This window comes from Oryctolagus cuniculus, chromosome 2 (assembly GCF_964237555.1).
Source record: "Oryctolagus cuniculus chromosome 2, mOryCun1.1, whole genome shotgun sequence".
In the NCBI taxonomy this organism is placed as follows: domain Eukaryota; kingdom Metazoa; phylum Chordata; class Mammalia; order Lagomorpha; family Leporidae; genus Oryctolagus; species Oryctolagus cuniculus.
Window position 1 is genome coordinate 17,757,520 of NC_091433.1, and position 18,876 is coordinate 17,776,395.

The window sequence follows — 18,876 nt, forward strand, 5'->3', positions numbered from 1 at the left end:
AAAAAGATTTTTGACTATTACTCAGGCAGCAAGATAGTGAAAATTACTTCCCATAAAGGATCAATTTTGTGATTTTACATAGGCTTAGATTTTTCTAAACTTTGATATGGCAATTGATAGCATGATTGATTAAATTGGCAAGGGAAAGTAGTATGCCATCAAAGAAAGATCTTACTTATTTACCAAAGTGAGAAAAAAAATTCATTTTTAAAACTTTGCCCAAATTGGAGATTTGTAGATTTCACAAAACTGAATTGACTATGTAAAAACACAGAGGTTTTTATTACCAAAAGATAAATAGGAGAAGTAATTATTTGATTGAGCTAATCATTTTTATTGTATATATTGTTGTATTTACATGGATGATATACAGAGCTTCTCATACTAAGTATGAAAGGATAACTTGGTGGTGAAATAAAACTCTTGTACAGGGGCTGGTGCTGTGGCGCAGTGGGTTAATGCCCTGGCCTGAAGTGCTAGCATCCCATATGGGCGCCCATTCTAGCCCCAGCTGCTCCTCTTCTGATCCAGCTCTCTGCTACGACCTGGGATAGCAGTAGAAGATGGCCTAAGTCCTTGAGCCCCTACACCCATGTGGGAGACCTGGAAGAAGCTCCTGGCTCCTGGCTTTGGATCGGTGCAGCTCTGGCCATTGCGGTCAATTGGGGAGTGAACCAGTGGATGGAAGACCTCTCTTTCTGCCTCTCCTCTCTCTATGTAACTCTGACTTTCAAATAAATAAATAAATCTTTAAAAAAAACCTCTTGTACATAAGAATTTTGAGGCCGAGCTGAGTTTCTTCACTACTAGGAGAGACTAGTAGCCTAATAATATGGTAGGGGACACTTTTCTCTTTATTGGCAATCTCCAAGAAAAGGAGAATAGATAAAAGTCTCTACTTTTACAGTTTTCCAGTACAGCTGTTCAAATGCCAATGCACTCAAAGTAAAAGTGCTAGGACTTAAACCAAACTGTCCATTCAGTAAGTACATACAGAGTCAGGTGAACTGAGGGAATTTGAGAGAATCTAGAACACATTAATTTGCTCGCAAATGCTTACTGGAATATAGTCTAAAGTCAAAAGCAACTACCTAAACATTTGAACTTTGGTAGCCTTTTTTTGGATTATATTTTAAGCTGTTATTTCAGAACTGCTTTTCCTATGTTGTTGGTAAATAAATACTTAACTTATTTCATTGTAAGTCAATATTTTTAGTGTAAGAAAAAGGAAATGTAATTACGAATCAGGAGTTTAACTGGGGATGCTGCACCATTAGGAGGGAATTGGAAAGAAAGGGGTGGACATTTGGTGCAGCGGTCAAGATGCTGCTTGGGACTATTCCCTCTCATATCGAATGGAGTGCTGGGTTCAAGGCCAGGCTCTGCTCCAGATTATGGTGTTATGCTAATGTGCACTGTGGGAGGCAGCAGGGCTGAAGGGCTTGCATCCTTGTCATCAATGTGGGAGACTGAAACTGGTTTCTAGCCTTGGCCTGGCCCAGTCCCAGTCGTGGGCATTTGGGGAGTGAACCAAGGGACAGGAGACATCTGTCTGTCTCTCTCCTACTGTTTCTCTGCTTTTCAACTGAAGAAAATAAATATATCATTTTACAAGAAGAGAATTGGAAAGCTTAACACGAATTCGTGCCATTCCACAGGTTAAGGTGTATGTGGTATTTTTGGCCCTGTTCACTGACATGGCACAGGCCCAAGAGCAAGGTTGTTCTGTCATGCACTTGAGTATTCAGGACTACCGAGCCAACCTCTTGGAAAGTGACTGATTCCATACAGAGGCTTAAGGCAGGAAGTGAGCCTGGAGCATCTGGTTGTGCTAGGACTCAAGGAAGCTTTTGAAGATTAATGGTACTATGTCAAAAGACCACAGGAAACAATTTAGGGTGTACCTGAGATAATTTGAGTGCCAAAAGGAGGATAATGGCTCTGGTCAATTGACACACTGTAAAACTGGAAAGTGATTAGTTTATAATGATATACACAAAAGAATAGCTAACCTAAGTGTCCAGTCTTGTTATTCAATCATGTTAGTGTTATTGACTAATTTCATTATTAAGAGCACGGAAATAAATATTGTAAATGCTTCAGCTCAATGCATTTTCTCACTCAGAGGGATGAGAAGATTATGCCATAAGTTGTAACTGCCAATTACACATGAAATATTCAAATCAAATCATGTATCTATTTATGCCTGTCAGTATGTATTAATGTTATTTATAGTATATGATATTTCATATAATAGTATCTAACATTAGTTACATATTCACATATTAGTTGTATTTTACATTATTTAAGTAATATATGGGTGTTAGTATTTTAAAGAGTTTTATAATTTTAAGAATGGAAAAAATTCAAATGATCAGACTAAAAGTATTTAAATGTATATTTCTTAGAAACTATTAAGTGTGAAGGTCTCTAGGCATTTATACAACTTTAAGCTTATCAACTTGAGTGAAATAACTCTTACTAGGTGGAATCATCATTTCATATTGGCCAGTAACCTGAATCCATGGGCATAAGCTAACCAGTCCTCTTGGAGTTGTGAAATCATTGACATACCCAACAAAAACTGGGTTTTTCAGGCCGTATCAGAGCAACTCACAGCCTCCTCTGGGTGTAACTCTCAAGAATGTCTATGAGCAGATAGTCATTGGTTGCCCTACGTGAATTAGCTTTAGAATTAAGTCTAGAAATGTTTAATAAAATCAGAACCATAGAATGAGTATTTGTCTGTTGCGATGGAAGCTGTACATCCCTGACGTTTTATTTGCTAATGACACATGGAGTATGTGGCCTAATGGAGTGACTGTTGGCTTACAGACTGCACCTATCGAACTCTCACCATGAAACTCTTCCTCCGTCTCTTGCCTGCATCACTGTTTTTGTCTTTACCATGCACATTTTCCTCTTAGCTGCTGGTTACATAGATCACCATGAAGTCCTTTCCCTTATCTGCCACCATTCAAGCCCCTTCTGCCCATTCTCTGTCCACATTTAAATAAAATTCCCTGCTTGAAATGTTTTAGACTGCCAACTTTCTTTCTTACTTTTTTTTTTTTTTTGACAGGCAGAGTAGACAGTGAGAGAGACAGAGAAAGGTCTTCCTTTGCCGTTGGTTCACCCCCCAATGGCTGCTGCGGCCAGCGCACTGCAGCCGGCGCATCGCACTGATCCAATGGCAGGAGCCAGGTACTTATCCTGGTCTCCCATGGGGTGCAGGGCCCAAGCACCTGGGCCATCCTCCACTGCACTCCCGGGCCACAGCAGAGAGTTGGACTGAAAGAGGAGCAACTGGGACAGAATCCGGCACCCCAACTGGGACTAGAACCCGGTGTGCCTGCGCCACAGGCAGAGGATTAGCCTAGTGAGCCGCAGCGCTGGCCTAGACTGCCAAGTTTCAACCTCTCAGGCCACAGATCACCATGAAGCTGGGTGGTGGCTCAAACTGCTTAGAGGCAGGGTGATTGGCCTAGTGATTAAACCTTTAGTTAGGAGGCCCACATCAAGCACCTTTGAATAATTCTTTTTTTTTTTAAGATTTATTTATTTATTTGAAAAACTGAGTTACCAAGGCCTAGGCAGAGAAAGAGAAAGAGAGAGAGAGAGAGAGAGAGAGAGAGAGAGAGAGAGAGAGGTTTTCCTTCTGCTGATTCACTCCCAAAATGGAAGCAGTGGCTGGAGCTGGGCCAATCTGAAGCCAGGGACCAGGAACTTTTTCTGGGTCCCCCACGCAGGTGCAAGGGTCCAAGGACTTGGACTATTTTGTACTGCTTTCCCAGGCCATAGCAGAGAGCTGGATCAGAAGTGGAGTGGCCAGGACATGAACTGGCTCTCGTATGGGATGCTGGCACTGCAGGTGGAGGTTTTACCTGGTATGCCACAGTGCTGGCCCCTGAATAATTGTTTCAGTATCAAGGACTTTGGGGTCTCTGTTTTGGAGCAAAGTATTCCTGACTGCTTTCTTCACCGTGGGTAGCCCTGGGCATTGCATCATGCACCTGTAGGGCTGTGACAAGTCAAGGATGAGTTTTCCAGGCTCTAGTGAATTCTCTCACTTTGCAGGCTGCTTCAGGCTTCCCGCTGCCTGGGTGCCCACCTCCCTTCCATTTCTGGTCAGAACAGTACAACTCCCCAGTCAGCCTTGGCTGCTCATGGCATGACTTTTAAAAGTCTGTTATTTTGAATTTTCTGTTGTTAGTGGAAAGATCGGTGTTATGAGATTCTCTGAAGTTGAACCAGACTCCTCTCCTGTAAGAAGCCCAATTCAGTTAGAATGTACTTTTAAGTTTTTAAATTCATTGCTGTATTTGGTTTGCCCTCATTTTTGGTTGGGGCTTCTGCACCAGCATTCCTCTGTGGCATTTGTCTATAGCTTTCCTTTCTTATATTATCATTTTCCCATATTTGTGTCCAAGTTACATTAACCCCAAAATGGGACTAGGGAGTTGGTCCCACTTTCTGTATTCTTTCATAGAATTTGGGTAGCCTTGAAATTAAACTATGATCCATTATGACTGCAAATTGAGAGTGCTTCTTTGTGGAGACATGTAGCTATTTATGGGTTCATGATCATTTAGGTTTCTCTTTTGTTTTGAGCCTGCTCTGGTAATTCAGTATTTTCTGAGTTTGTCCTCCAACTTAAGTGTTAGAATTTATTGGCCAAGAGCCTGTAAAACATTGTGATTTTTCACATCGTGTTCCATTTCAAATTTCTAGTGTTGCTTAATTTTTCTTTCTCTTTTATCTTTAAAAGAGATCACTCTTTGCACTGGTTTGTTATTTTTATGAATATTTTCATATAACTTATCATTGGCTGTGTTAAATGTACCATTATATGTTTATTTTCTGTTTTAATAATTTCTTTTCCTATTGTTATTATTTTCTTCTTTTTATCCTTTTGGATTTAGTATAGTTATTTTTTAACTTTCTTATTTTGAATGGTTAAAACTTAGTTTTTAAGTTCTCTATTGTATTAAATATACATACATTTCAGGCTGTAAGTTGCCTCTCTAGACCCTTCTTGTAGCCATATACCAGAATATTCGTATTTTTATTTTTATTTTATATTTATAAAAAATATTTATATTTATATTATAGTATTTTTATTTTATTCAGTTTTAAGTGTTTATTATTTTCAATTATAATTTATGTTTGTTTTTATAGGCCTCATACATTTTTTTTGGTTACTGATGTGTATTTTTGTCAAAGAATATAGTCCGTAAAATACTGATGATTAAAAAATGTGTGGCTATTTGCTTTATAGTCCAGTACATGGTGTATTTAAAAAAAAAAAACAAACGTATTTCCATCTAGTTGATGGAGAATGAGAAAGGGGGGGAGAGAGAGAGAGAGAGAGAGAGGTCTTTCATCTACTGCCTCACTCTACAAATGCCCACAACAACCAAGGCCAAAGCCAGAAGCTCAGAAGCCTATCACGGTCTCCCACATGGATGCAGGGGCCCCAGTACTTGAGCCATCATCTGTTATCTCCCAGGATGTATTAGCAGGAGGCTGGAATTAGCAGCAGAGCTGGGAATCAAACCAGGTACTCTGGTAGGGAATGGGGGCATCTCTACTGGGCTAAATACCCTCCCCTACTGTAGTACTGTTTATGTATCACATAGATTAAGCCTGCGAATTGTGCTGCTTAAATATCTTCTATCTCTAAAGGTTTCTTTTGCCCGCTTTAGCTGTCAGATGTTGAGGGAAGGGTGTTACAATCCCTCATCATCAGTTAGTCATGCAGTTGTAAATCTTTTTCTTAAAGGTTTTAGAAATCTTTACATTTTGAAAAATATAATAGTAATACATAATAATTATAAAAAGTACAGTTATATTTATAAATATTTAAGCATATACAATAGTTGAGAGTACATAGACCCTATATTTCCACATAATCATGCTAGCAATTTGATGAATAATTTGTGTAGAATGTGTTTTCAGGTGTATTGGATGTGCATTCTTCATATTTTTATTGTTGTTTTAAACTGGGAAACTGGTTGGAACTACATTTTAAAAGGAACAGCTATTCCTACCACTTCATAGAGGAAATATCATCCGAAGGTCCTCTGGAATGAGGTGTTATGTAGATGTCAGGCAAATTCTCCCAACACTTTGACGATTAGACAGATTTAACCTTAACTTACCTACATGTATTTGTGGAAAACCCCACTCTCTTATTCTACATCTGCTTCCCTGTCCACGTAACTTATGTTCTCCTGGCTGCTCCTTCCTTTGAATCTGTGCCGTCTCTGATTCACAGTCAGTGCTGACATCAGCTTCCTCCAAAACAGTAACACAATAATAACCATCCCCTCATACCATTCATGAATGCAGGAGGCGAAACAGAGGCTTGGGAGCGGTGTAGGCAGCAGAGCAGTGAAGGACAGAGGGAAGAAGTTTTCTTGGTTGGGAAGTGAAGGTGTGAAATGGAACATTAGATTGCATGACTAGGGCAGTCCCTCAGCCTCCCTATCCCAGTCCTCAACCTCTTGCTTAGAATACCTTATCATGCTAGCCCGCTGTTCACCCCTTAGTTCTCTGCCCCCATGTTATTCTCCATTGCCTTTCTCACTCAAATGATCAAATCTTTCCTCTCATTGCATGCACAATAGGGTAACATTCATCTCATGTAAAGCTTGGACTTGGTCTAATATTCATCCCTTTGGTTTTTACCATTACAAGATTTTTTTCCCCCAAAGATAGTTTATTCAAAGAGGAGTCCCGTGACTCATACTTAGCAAGTGCATCGGTTTCCACTTCAATATGGAACGGTATACCCAGGAGCAGAATTGCTAGATCATGTGGTAATTTTGTTTTTAATTTTTTCAGGGACCTCAGTCCTGTTTTCAGTGGTTGCTGCATCACCCCACCGACAGTATGCAGGGCTCTGATTGCTCTGAGTCCTCGCCAACACTTGCTGCTTTCAGTTCTTTTGCCAGCGGCCTTCCTCGTGGGTTTGAGGTGCTGTTTCATTGTGGTTTTGATTTGCCCCCAAGACACATTTTGCATTTGGGTTGGAAGGTATAAAAAAAAGCAGAAGTCATAATATTTTTATATTCTGAATACTGGGTGCAGGTAGGATTGCCAATAAAACACAAAATGAAATAATTCTTCAATTTAAGTATGTGCCAATCATGTATCAGACACATTTATATTATAAAGATATGTTAGCAATATTTGGGACACGCATAAAAAATCTACCATTTGTTATTTATGTGAAATCAAATATTCATGGGCCACTGTGTATTGTTATTCGCTAAGTCTGGCAGAACTAAGTGCACAGTGCCGGGTACTGCTGTGGCTGTGCACCCTGCAGTAGATATGCTGATTCAGCCTGGTGCCCAAGGTGCAGGCAGATTTGTAGCGCCTCCAGTAACTGTTGCATCTTTCAGCTTCAAAAGTCCTTCAGCTTCTCCATCGCTTGGGCCTAGTGTGTGTTTTAGTCTATGATTGAAGGAATGAATTTAGGCAGTAGGGCACCCCTGTCATTCCTGCTGGAAGCCTGGAGATAGTGAGAGACCAACGTGGATTTGAGAGTTCTCAGCCTTGCAGGTTCCAGTTTATTCTTCGTGTTCATTTCTTCCAGTGTGTTGGCTCTGCTGGTTTCCAGCTACAGCAGAACAACAACCTCACCTCAGTGATCCAACCAGCTTGCCCAACTGTCCAAGACTAAATCCCTATGATAAGTAGTATATAATGTCTTCATTCATGATCACATGATATGTAATGTATGCTATAACATATAATATATACAATTGACACATTAAGATATGTCTACATATAATATCCTCATGTGTTTTACTTTATTTTGTAAAGATTTATTTATTTGAGAGACAGTGACAGAGAGACAGGGATTTACATATATAGATATATAGAGAGAAATCTTCTACCTACTGGTTTACTCCCCAGATGGCCACAATAGCCATGTCTGGGCCAGGCTGAATTCAGCAACCATGAATTTTATCTGGATCCTCCACATGGATGGCAGGTGCACAAGCACTTTGACCATCTTCTGCTGACTTCCCAGGTGCATTAGCAGGAAGCTGGATCAGAAGTGGAGAAGCTGGGACTTCAACTGGCAGTGTGGTGTGGAGTGCCACTATTGCAACTGATGGCTTAACCTGCTATGCCACAATGCCAGCCCCAATCATATATTTTTAACAAGTATATATACACATAGTCTCTTGCCCCACTAATTCTTTTTCTCTGAACAAATCCTGGAAGATACTGACTGAAGTGTTTGTATTCTTTTTAGAAGAGAGCACTGGGTCTTACAGATGTTAAGTCACTTCTCCAAGGTTACCTAATGGCAAGCAGCAGAAGAAGCAATATTTGATCCTGATCTATCTACCTCCAAAAGCCATGGTCAGATTAATCTGTCTCGGGGAATACAACAGGGGACTCACACATATGTGGAATCTTAATTGATAGATGAGTGTCACATTCAAAACAAGCAAGGTAATTAATCTAATTCAGCACTAGTGATTAGGTCTCATTAATACTATATTTAGTAAGTGAGCATCTAATTTCTTTTAAGAGACATAGATGAATTAGAGGAATTTTTAGAAAACCAACCAACCTGAGAGGGTTCTAGGAAGAGAAAATGTTAATGAAATAATGCAGGCAATGAAGTATATAGCCAAGAATAGGAGTTCCAGTTGGAGTGTCAGGAATATAGTACAGTTTGCAGAGCTGGGCAGAGGAAGATTTAAAAGCTTCGGGCACCCCCAAAAGATATTTAAGAGGAACAAATCGGTTACACATTGTCTGCTATTCTAGCAAACTGTAAAATGTGCATACAGTTTCCCAAGTACCAGTTAAATATTAAGTTTCTGAAATTATTTCAAGTACGTGAAATTCTCTAGTCCAAAGACCTGGCCCCTACTGCTTCCTCCCACATTTCAATTCTAGAATGCACTTCTTCTATTTCTCATTTTGACATCTTTGAAATGAAGATGTCTCTTTTAAACATTTTTCATTCTTTTTCTTAGTAGTCTCTAAAATAATGGTACCTATTATAATGTACCATTGGGAAAATATGATTTTGTATTTTTGAGTAAATTAGCTAATCTCTCTGTCCCTTAGTTTCCTTTTCTCTAAAATGGGATGATTATAATGGTGCTCAAGTAAGACCTTTGTGAGGAGTGAATGAAATAACTATATGATGTGCTTAGAGCAGGGAAACAGTTAACTATTGACTCAAGGATGTGGCATCACAGGACACACTGTAAATGAGAGGAACCATGGATTATTTTAACGTGGTGGCTCTGCTGGACTGAGCTGGGCACTTATTTCTCTGTGATCAGCTAAAGGTCGGTTGGGAGGCTCTGCTCATCGTAGCTGAACTCTGCCAAACTGGAGCTGTGACTAGGATAACTCTGCTTTAAACGTTCTTTCACCTTGGACAAGTTAGCCTAGGCTTGTGCTCATGGTGGCAGCAGAGTGCCAAGAGCAAGGTTGGAGACTAGGCTCAGAGCTGGCAAACACTCTACCTATAGCACCCCACTGGGCACAGCATGCCACACAGATTCATAGGGTTTTGTTGTAAAGCAGGGAGAGTTGTAAAGGGCATGGATACAGGGTTAGGGGTTGGAATATTAGTCATTCTTATAACCAATGTGTTAGAAACAGGGCCTGGCCTCTAGTAAGTCTCAATAAATCTTTCCTGTCATTGTCATCATCACTATTAATGAAACCCTCGGAATCATAAAGTGAGTCCAACTGGTTAGTCCAACTTGGTTGGAAGAGAGAGAGCCTGGGTTTACTGTGAGCCTTGGGTGTGCTGAATATAGCCTGAACCTGATATGCGCATCAGAGTCTTAGAAGCATCACAACTTGAATACATAAGACAGGAAGATATCTGAGCCCAACTATGCTCATCGTCTTACCTTATCGGGGGAGAAAAATGAGGTCCAAGGAGGAATGACTTGTTCAAAGTTGTATAGCAGAAGGATATGGATGCCCAATTAGGTCTTCCACCTGCTGGTTCACTCCCCAGATGGCCACAACAGTCAGAGCTATGCCGATCCGAAGCCAGGAGCCAGGTGCTTCCTCCTGGTCTCCCATGCGGGTACAGGGGCCCAAGGTCTTGGGTCATCTTCTACTGCTTTCCCAGGCCAGCAGAGAGCTGGATTGGAAGAGGGGCAGCCAGGACTAGAACTGGTGCCCATATGGGATGCTGGTGCCACAGGTGGAGGATTAACCTACTAAGCCCGGTCCTTTTTTTTTTTTTTTTGACAGGCAGAGTGGACAGTGAGAGAGAGAGACAAAGAGAAAGGTCTTCCTTTGCCGTTGGTTCACCCTCCAATGGCCGCCGCGGCCGGCGCGCTGCGGCCGGCGCGCTGCGGCCGGCGCACCGCGCTGATCCGATGGCAGGAGCCAGGAGCCAGGTGCTTTTCCTGGTCTCCCATGGGGTGCAGGGCCCAAGCACCTGGGCCATCCTCCACTGCACTCCCTGGCCACAGCAGAGAGCTGGCCTGGAAGAGGGGCAACCGGGACAGAATCCGGCGCCCCAACCGGGACTAGAACCCGGTGTGCTGGCGCCGCTAGGCGGAGGATTAGCCTAGTAAGCCGCGGCGCCGGGGTCCTTTTTCCTTTTAAGTCCATGGCTAAATAAAATCTCAGATAAACATAAAATATAATCAAACAGTCTCTGAAATATATAATCATACATATATGTTTATGCCATTTATTTTTTATTCAATTTAAAAAATTTGGAGAAGAGAGAAAGAGATAGAGATCTTCCAACCACTGGTTCACTCCCCAAATGACTGCAAAAGCCAGAGCTGGACCAAGCACATCTTAACTGCTATGCCAAATGCCACTCCCCATTGTGCCACTTTGAACAAAGCTTTTGGTCAGCTGGAACTTATTAGTTTTTTTTTTTTAATTATGTCTGAGTATTGTATAATGTCAAAATAATTCTTGATTCATGATAGCCATTTTTTTTGTATTATTTCATATGTGCATGTAATAAATACATATTTAATGGACTTCTGTAAGAATGGGCAGCACATGAAATCCAGATGCCCTTTATAAGGATCAGGCAAGGATAATCTTCTGTTGGTTTAGAGTTACAGATAATGAAAATGAATTACTAGGTATTGCAATATGTACTAAACTTGATTTATTAATTTAAAGAACAAAGTATATAAGTAAACCAGTAGAAATATTGGACATCAGTGTCAATCTGAAAATAATTTCAATTAAAAATAAATTCACCTGAAATTCACAAATCAAGGATAGTATTAAAATATTCATCAAAATGCATTGATTGTTTTGTCTACAAAACACAAATCACACATACCATATTTTGTACTTACATTTGTATGACCTTGCATGAGCTAAGTTCTCATGTATATTCAAGTATACATTTATTACAATACAATGGAGAGCATTCTGGATATAGTCTCCAGGGAGTTGCACATGAATTTGGCTATTAAGTAACCCTAGGTCTCATATAACTTACTTGAATACAGGAGTGTTATATTTTAAGAATTCCTGTGTAGGAAATATGTAGTTAAGAGATAAATAGAAGTTTCTTGCCTTTACAAAAGGATTTTTTACCTTAATTCTTTTTAAAACTGTGATAGAACTTGTGTAAAATAAAATTTACCATCTTAACCAATTTTAAGTGCACTGTCCAATGCTGTTAGGTTCACTCCCATTACTGTGCTACTGGCACATTTAGCCATGTTTAGCCACAAAACTCTTCTCATTTTGCAAACCTGAAACTACATCCCTTAAACACTAAATAACTCCCACTCTCTATCCTTAAATGTTAACTAACTCTCCACTGCCCCTCTCCACTTCTGCCCCTGGCAACCACCATGCTACTTTCTGTCTCTATGAATTTGACTACTCTAGGCATTTTATACAGGTGAATCATAAAGTAGTTCTCCTTTTTTTTTTTTATTTTTTGACAGGCAGAGTGGACAGTGAGAGAGAGAGAGAGAAAGGTCTTCCTTTTGCCGTTGGTTCACCCTCCAATGGCCGTCGTGGCCAGCGCGCTGCAGCTGGCACACCGCGCTGATCCTAAGGCAGGAGCCAGGTACTTATCCTGGTATCCCATGGGGTGCAGGGCCCAAGCACTTGGGCCATCCTCCACTGCCCTCCCTGGCCACAGCAGAGAGCTGGCCTGGAAGAGGGTCAACCAGGACAGAATCCGGCGCCCCGACCGGGACTAGAACCTGGTGTGCCGGTGCTGCAAGGCGGAGGATTAGCCAAGTAGCTGCGGCACCGGCCTAGTTCTCTTTTTTTTTAAACTTTTATTTAGTAAATATAAATTTCCAAAGTACAGTTTATGGATTACAATGGCTTTCCCCCCCATAACTTCTCTCTCACCTGCACCCTTCCCATCTCCCGCTCCCTCTCCCTCTCCCATTCCATTCACATCAAGATTCATTTTCAATTATCTTTATATACAGAAGATTGATTTAGTATATATTAAGTAAAGATTTCATCAGTTTGCACCCACACAGAACATAAAGTGTAAAGTACTGTTTAAGTACTAGTTACAGCATTACTTCACATTGGACAACACATTAAGGACAGAAATCCCACATGAGGAGTAAGTACACAGTGACTCCTGTTGTTGACTTAACAATTTGACACTCTTGTTTATGGCGTCAGTAATCTCCCTAGGCTCTTGTTATGAGTTGCCAAGGCTATGGAAGCCTTTTGAGTTCACCGACTCTGATCATAGTTAGACAAGTTCAAGTCAAAGTGGAGTTCTCTCCTCCCTTCAGAGAAAGGTACCTCCTTCTCTGATGGCCCGTTCTTTCTACTGGGATCTCACTCGCAGAGATCTTTCATTTAGGTCCTCTTATTTATTTATTTTTTTTTTTGCCAGAGTGTCTTGGCTTTCCATGCCTGAAATGTTCTCATGGGCTGATTAGCTGGATCCAAATGCCTTAAGGGCTAATTCTGAGCCAGAGTGCTGTTTAGGATATCTGCCATTCTATGAGTCTGCTGTGTATCCTGCTTCCCATGTTGGATTGTTCTCTCCCTTTTTGATTCTATCAGTTGGTGTTAGCAGACACCAGTCTTGTTTGTGTGATCCCTTTGACTCTTAGACCTATCAGTGTGATCAATTGTGAACTGAAATTGATCACTTTGACTAGTGAGATGGCATTAGTACATGCAACCTTGATGGGATTGTATTGGAATCCCCTGGCACATTTCTAACTCCACCATTTGGGGCAAGTCTGATTGAGCATGTCCCAAATTGTACATCTCCTCCCTCTCTTATTCCCACTCTTATATTTAACAGGGATCACTTTTCAGTTAAATTTAATCACCTAAGAATAATTGTGTGTTAATTACAGAGTTCAACCAATAGTATTAACTAGAACAAAAAAAGTACTAAAATGGATAAAGTATTACATTGTACATCAACAGTCAGGACAAGGGCTGATCAAGTCATTGTTTCTCATAGTGTCCCTTTCACTTCAACAGGTTTCCTTTTTTGTGCTTGGTTAGTTATCACCAATCAGGGAGAACATATGATATTTGTCCCTTTGGGACTGGCTTAATTCACTCAGCATAATGTTTTCCAGATTCCTCCATCTTGTTGCAAATGACCGGGTTTCATTGTTTTTGACTGCTGTATAGTATTCTATAGAGTACATGTCCAATAATTTCTTTATCCAGTCTACTGATGGGCATTTGGGTTGGTTCCAGGTCTTAGCTTTTGTGAATTGAGCTGCAATAAACATTAGGGTGCAGACAGCTTGTTTTTTTTTTTTTTTTTGTGCCAATTTCATTTCCTTTGGGTAAATTCCAAGGAGTGGGATGGCTGGGTTGTATGCTAGGGTTATATTCAGGTTTCTGAGGAATCTCCAGACTGACTTCCATAGTGGCTTTACCAGTTTGCATTCCCACCAACAGTGGGTTAGTGTCCCTTTTTCCCCACATCCTCTCCAGCATCTGTTATTGGTAGATTTCTGAATGTGAGCCATTCTAACTGGGGTGAGGTGAAACCTCATTGTGGTTTTGATTTGCATTTCCCTGATTGCTAGTGATTTTGAATATTTTTTCCTGTGTCTGTTGACCATTTGGATTTCCTCTTTTGAAAAATGTCTATTGAGGTCCTTGGCCCATCTCTTAAGTGGGTTGTTTGTTTTGATGTTGTGGAGTTTCTTGATCTCTGTAGATTCTGGCTATTAACCCTTTATCTGTAACATAGTTTGCGAATATTTTTTCCCATTCTGTTGGTTGCCTCTTCACTCTCCTGACTGTTTCTTTTGCAGTACAGAAACTTCTCAATTTGATGCAATCCCAAATGTTAATTTTGGCTTTGACTGCCTGTGCTTCTGGGGTGTTTTCCAAGAAGTCATTGCCGGTACCTATATCTTGTAGGGTTTCTCCAATGTTCTCTAATAATTTGATGGTGTTGGGTCGTAGATTTAAGTCTTTAATCCATGTTGAGTGAATTTTTGTGTAAGGTGAAAGGTAGGGGTCTTGCTTCATGCTTCTGCATGTGGAAATCCAGTTTTCCCAGCACCATTTATTGAATAGACTGTCCTTACTCCTGGGATTGGTTTTGGTTCCTTGATAAAATATAAGTTGGCTATAGATGTTTGGATTGATTTCTGGTGTTTCTATTCTGTTCCATTGGTCTATCCATCTGTTTCTGTACCAGTACCATGCTGTTTTGATAACAACTGCCCTGTAGTATGTCCTCAAATTTGGTATTGTGATGCCTCTGGCTTTGATTTTGTTGTACAAGATTGCTTTAGCTATTTGAGGTATCCTGTGTCTCCATATGAATTTCAGCATCATTTTTTCCAGGTCTGAGAAGAATGTCTTTGGTATTTTGATTGGTATTGCATTGAATCTGTAAATTGCTTTTGGGAGAATGGACATTTTGATGATGTTGATTCTTCCAATCCATGAGCATGGAAGATTTTTTTTCCATTTTTTGGTATACTCTTCTATTTCTTTCTTTAAGGTTTTGTAATTTTCATCATAGAGATCCTTAACATCCTTGGTTAAGTTTATTCCAAGGTATTTGATTATTTTTGTAGCTATTGTGAATGGGATTGATCTTAGAAGTTCTTCCTCGGCTGTGGCATTGCTTGTGTATACAAAGGCTGTTGATTTTTGTGCATTGATTTTATATCCTGCCACTTTGCCAAACTCTTCTATGAGTTCCAATAGTCTCTTAGTAGAGTTCTTTGGGTTCCCTAAGTAAAGAATCATATCATCTGCAAAGAGGGATAGTTTGAGTTCTTCTTTCCCAATTCGTCTCCCTTTAAATTCTTTTTCTTGCCTAAAAGCTCTGGCTAAAACTTCGAGAACTATATTGAATAGCAGTGGTGAGAGGGGTCATCCCTATCTGGTACCAGATCTCAGTGGAAATGCTTCCAGCTTTTCCCCATTCAATAGGATGCTGGCTGTGGGTTTTTCATAGATTGCTTTGATTGTATTGAGGAATGTTCCTTCCATACCCAGTTTGCTTAGAGTTTTCATCATGAAAGGGTGTTGTATTTTATCAAATGCTTTCTCTGAGTCTACTGAGGAAATCATATGGTTTTCCTTTTGCAGTCTGTTAATGTGGTGTATCACATTGATTGTTTTGCGAACATTGAACCATCCCTGCATATCAGGGACTCTGAGTCTGCTGTGTATCCCACTTCCCATGTTGGATCGTTCTCTCCCTTTTTCATTCTATCAGTTATTATTAGCAGACACTAGTCTTGTTTGTGTGATCCCTTTGACTCTTAGACCTATCAATAGTTCTCTTTTTTAAAAATTTTATTTATTTGAAATTCAGAATTACATTGAGAGAGAAGGAGAGGCAGAGAAAGAGAGACAGAGAGAAAGAGAGAGAGAGAGAGAGAGAGAGAGAGAGAGAGAAAGAGAAAGGTCTTCCATTCGCTGGTTTACTTCCCAATTGGTCGCATTGGCTGGAGCCAGGAGCTTCTTACAGGTGCAGGGGCCCAAGGACTTGGACTATCTTCTACTACCTTACCAGACCATAGCAGAGAGCTGGATCAGGAGTGGACCAGCCAGGACTCAAACTAGCACCCACATGGGATGCCTACTGGGGCTATCTTCTACTGATTCATCAGGCCATAGCAGAGAGTAGATGATGACTTCAGGAGATGGGTTCCTGCCACCCACTTAGAACCATGAGAGACCTGGATTGAATTCCCAGGTATTGGCTTTGACTTGATGCAACCCTGGCCAATATGGGTATTTTGGGGAATTTTTTGGGGGGAGTGATATGGGAGTTCTCTGTCTCCAATCACTAGAAGATATAATTTTAAGAAATTTCAAAAATCAAATATAACCATCTATTTAGTGGTAGAACTTCAGTATGTCCATAATTGTGCTCAAAGATCATGTGTTCTGCTATAAGTCCTGTTAGTTTCTAAGAGAGTGTATTCTGGCCTATTAGTCCTGGAACAAATGACTTTATCAGAATTTCTTTATCAGGAAACTACAGACAAAATAATATCTTACCCAGAGGACTGTGGTGAGATTAGTTAAGAAAACCTATATAAAGTGCTAAAGCATGCACAGTTTGAAAGAGAAGAATGTGGAAGTTATGGCCATGGCCCCAGTAGCCATATTGTTCAGATTGAAATTCCAGACATAGGATTTACCACTTAATCTCTCTTAGGAATTTGTGAGGATTAAATGAGTTAATCTGTGTAAAATGCAAAACAATGACTCAGAAAAAGTGTCCAGTAACAAAGCTACTAGTATTCAGCATGGCTGGCCCTGTAATCCACTCTCAGGATGTTTTTGGACTTTCTTTATTAGCACCTAAAATCTCCATTGTCATCTACATACCACTTATTGTCGTTCCCCGTCTTCGTGGAGGAACGACACAGGACCCTGCGCTGTTCTTTTGTCTGCTCGGCCCTTCCCGGGTTGGCTGCCAACCCTTCCACCTCCGTGGAAGGGCGGTTCCCCCTGCCACTTTCCCCAGTTCCACGGGGGAGTGGCACACCGCCGGCCGGCTCTCTCGGGGGCTGCACAGGTGTTCCTTCAGATAGATGTTCCTGGTGCATGTTGTCTCTCTCCTCCTTTATAGTCCTCTTCCACCAATCCCAACTCTGCTACCCACACACCGAGTACGCTGCTCTCCTCCAATCAGGAGCAGGTCCTGCTGTTTATTGGTTGAACTGGAGGCAGCTGTGTAGAAGCTGTTTCCTCCTCTCCCAGCACCATATTGTGGGAGAGCAGATGCATAGAATAAGTCTTAATTCCAGTAACTTAGTCTAGTCCGAGTTGCTCCCCACAACTTATTAGGTTCCAGAAAGTGTTATAACCAGTGAAAATATAGAATTAAGGAATCAAATAAAAGAACGTTTAGCTTCCTCACATATTCATTTCTCTTTGTTTAGTCCATTATCTGCAATTGAAAGTGTTTTCCTCACAAGTCTCTCAATCTCAAACTTGCGCTTTTGCATTTGGTAAATGTCTGTAATTTCTGATAGATCTTTGCATCATTTCATTATACTTTTTCCTATTTAATTTATTTGTTGTCTTTATGACATTAGTTCATTTCATAAAGCCCTCCCCAGAGTTTTATTAGTTGATGATTTCTTTGTTTTTGATAGTTGCTTTTTCATCCTTGGAAAAAGTTTCCTACACTATTAATGGGAGTCTCAATTGATCTGCTAACCTTCCTAGATGCCTAGAAACACGTTTTTTTGTGGAAGGATAGTGATTATAGAACCTTTCTCAATTTTGTCAGTCAGACACCTTGAAGAAATCAATTAGTAGGCAAATTATTAACTAATTGAGCATTTAGAGTGTTCTTACTTTTGAAAAATCAATTATGCCTTTGCCCTTAGTTTTCAAGCATTGCTTCGTTATTAATTGTCTTAAACAGCAGTTCATCAGCAATAGATTCGGACCAGCTGACAGTTGTTTTTTGTTTATATTCTGCATTTAATTGATTAATACAATGAGCTGAAAACCTTTAACAGCATTGATCATGTCATGGAATGCTGAGTAATTGGCTGGCAAAATGCGATTTTTTAAAATTAATGGTTCAATGGTTCAAAGGTTCAATTTAGCAGCAGATTGCAGTCAGCAAAAAAGAGGATTTTTAGTATTTCTTCAACATGGGTGATCTGAATGATAGTTTTACCTCACTCTTGAAACCAATATTATTTTTTTGTCTTCATTAGTGATAATTTCTTGTTCTTTATAAAGCACAAGAGGTCACATTAATTATTTTAATGACAGCATTTTATTGCCACTGGGTAAATGTGGTTTTCGATTGAAATTTCAAAGACATTTTTGTTGTCAAATTCTCAGAGCTACAAAAGAAAGATAAACTTACCGGATATAATTCTGTACTTTATATGATCTCCAAGTGGGGGTAGAGGTTGATGGTGAAATGTGGTTGAAAAAGGGCTCAAGAGTCTTCCAAGAAGTCTTTCCTGACCTGAGTCTTTGCTAGCTCTTGGTCCATTTTTCTGTCTCCAAGACTCTCAAGATACAGCTTTGTCCCTGCAGTTGTCATAAGATTGAGTCTATTTACATGACTGTCTCAACAGTGGACCGAGGCTCTCAGAAACCATGAACTCACTTAAGTCCTTTAGTATCTTTAGGAAGACACCTGTTTTTGGAATAGACTTGATGCAAAATAAACATTGGTTTGGACAAATAAAATGAACACACACACACGCAGACATACTATATTCTTTCAGGGAAGTATATTTTGGTTATATATATATAATTAATTATCATAATTATAACATCATCTATATAAGTTTATCTATATCTGTGTCTTTCTTTCTCTCTTTCAACCTTCCTATCTAATCTATCATTCCTTGACATTTAAAAACACTTTCTTGTGGCCAGCCTTGTGGCTTAGCAGGTAAAGCTGCTGCC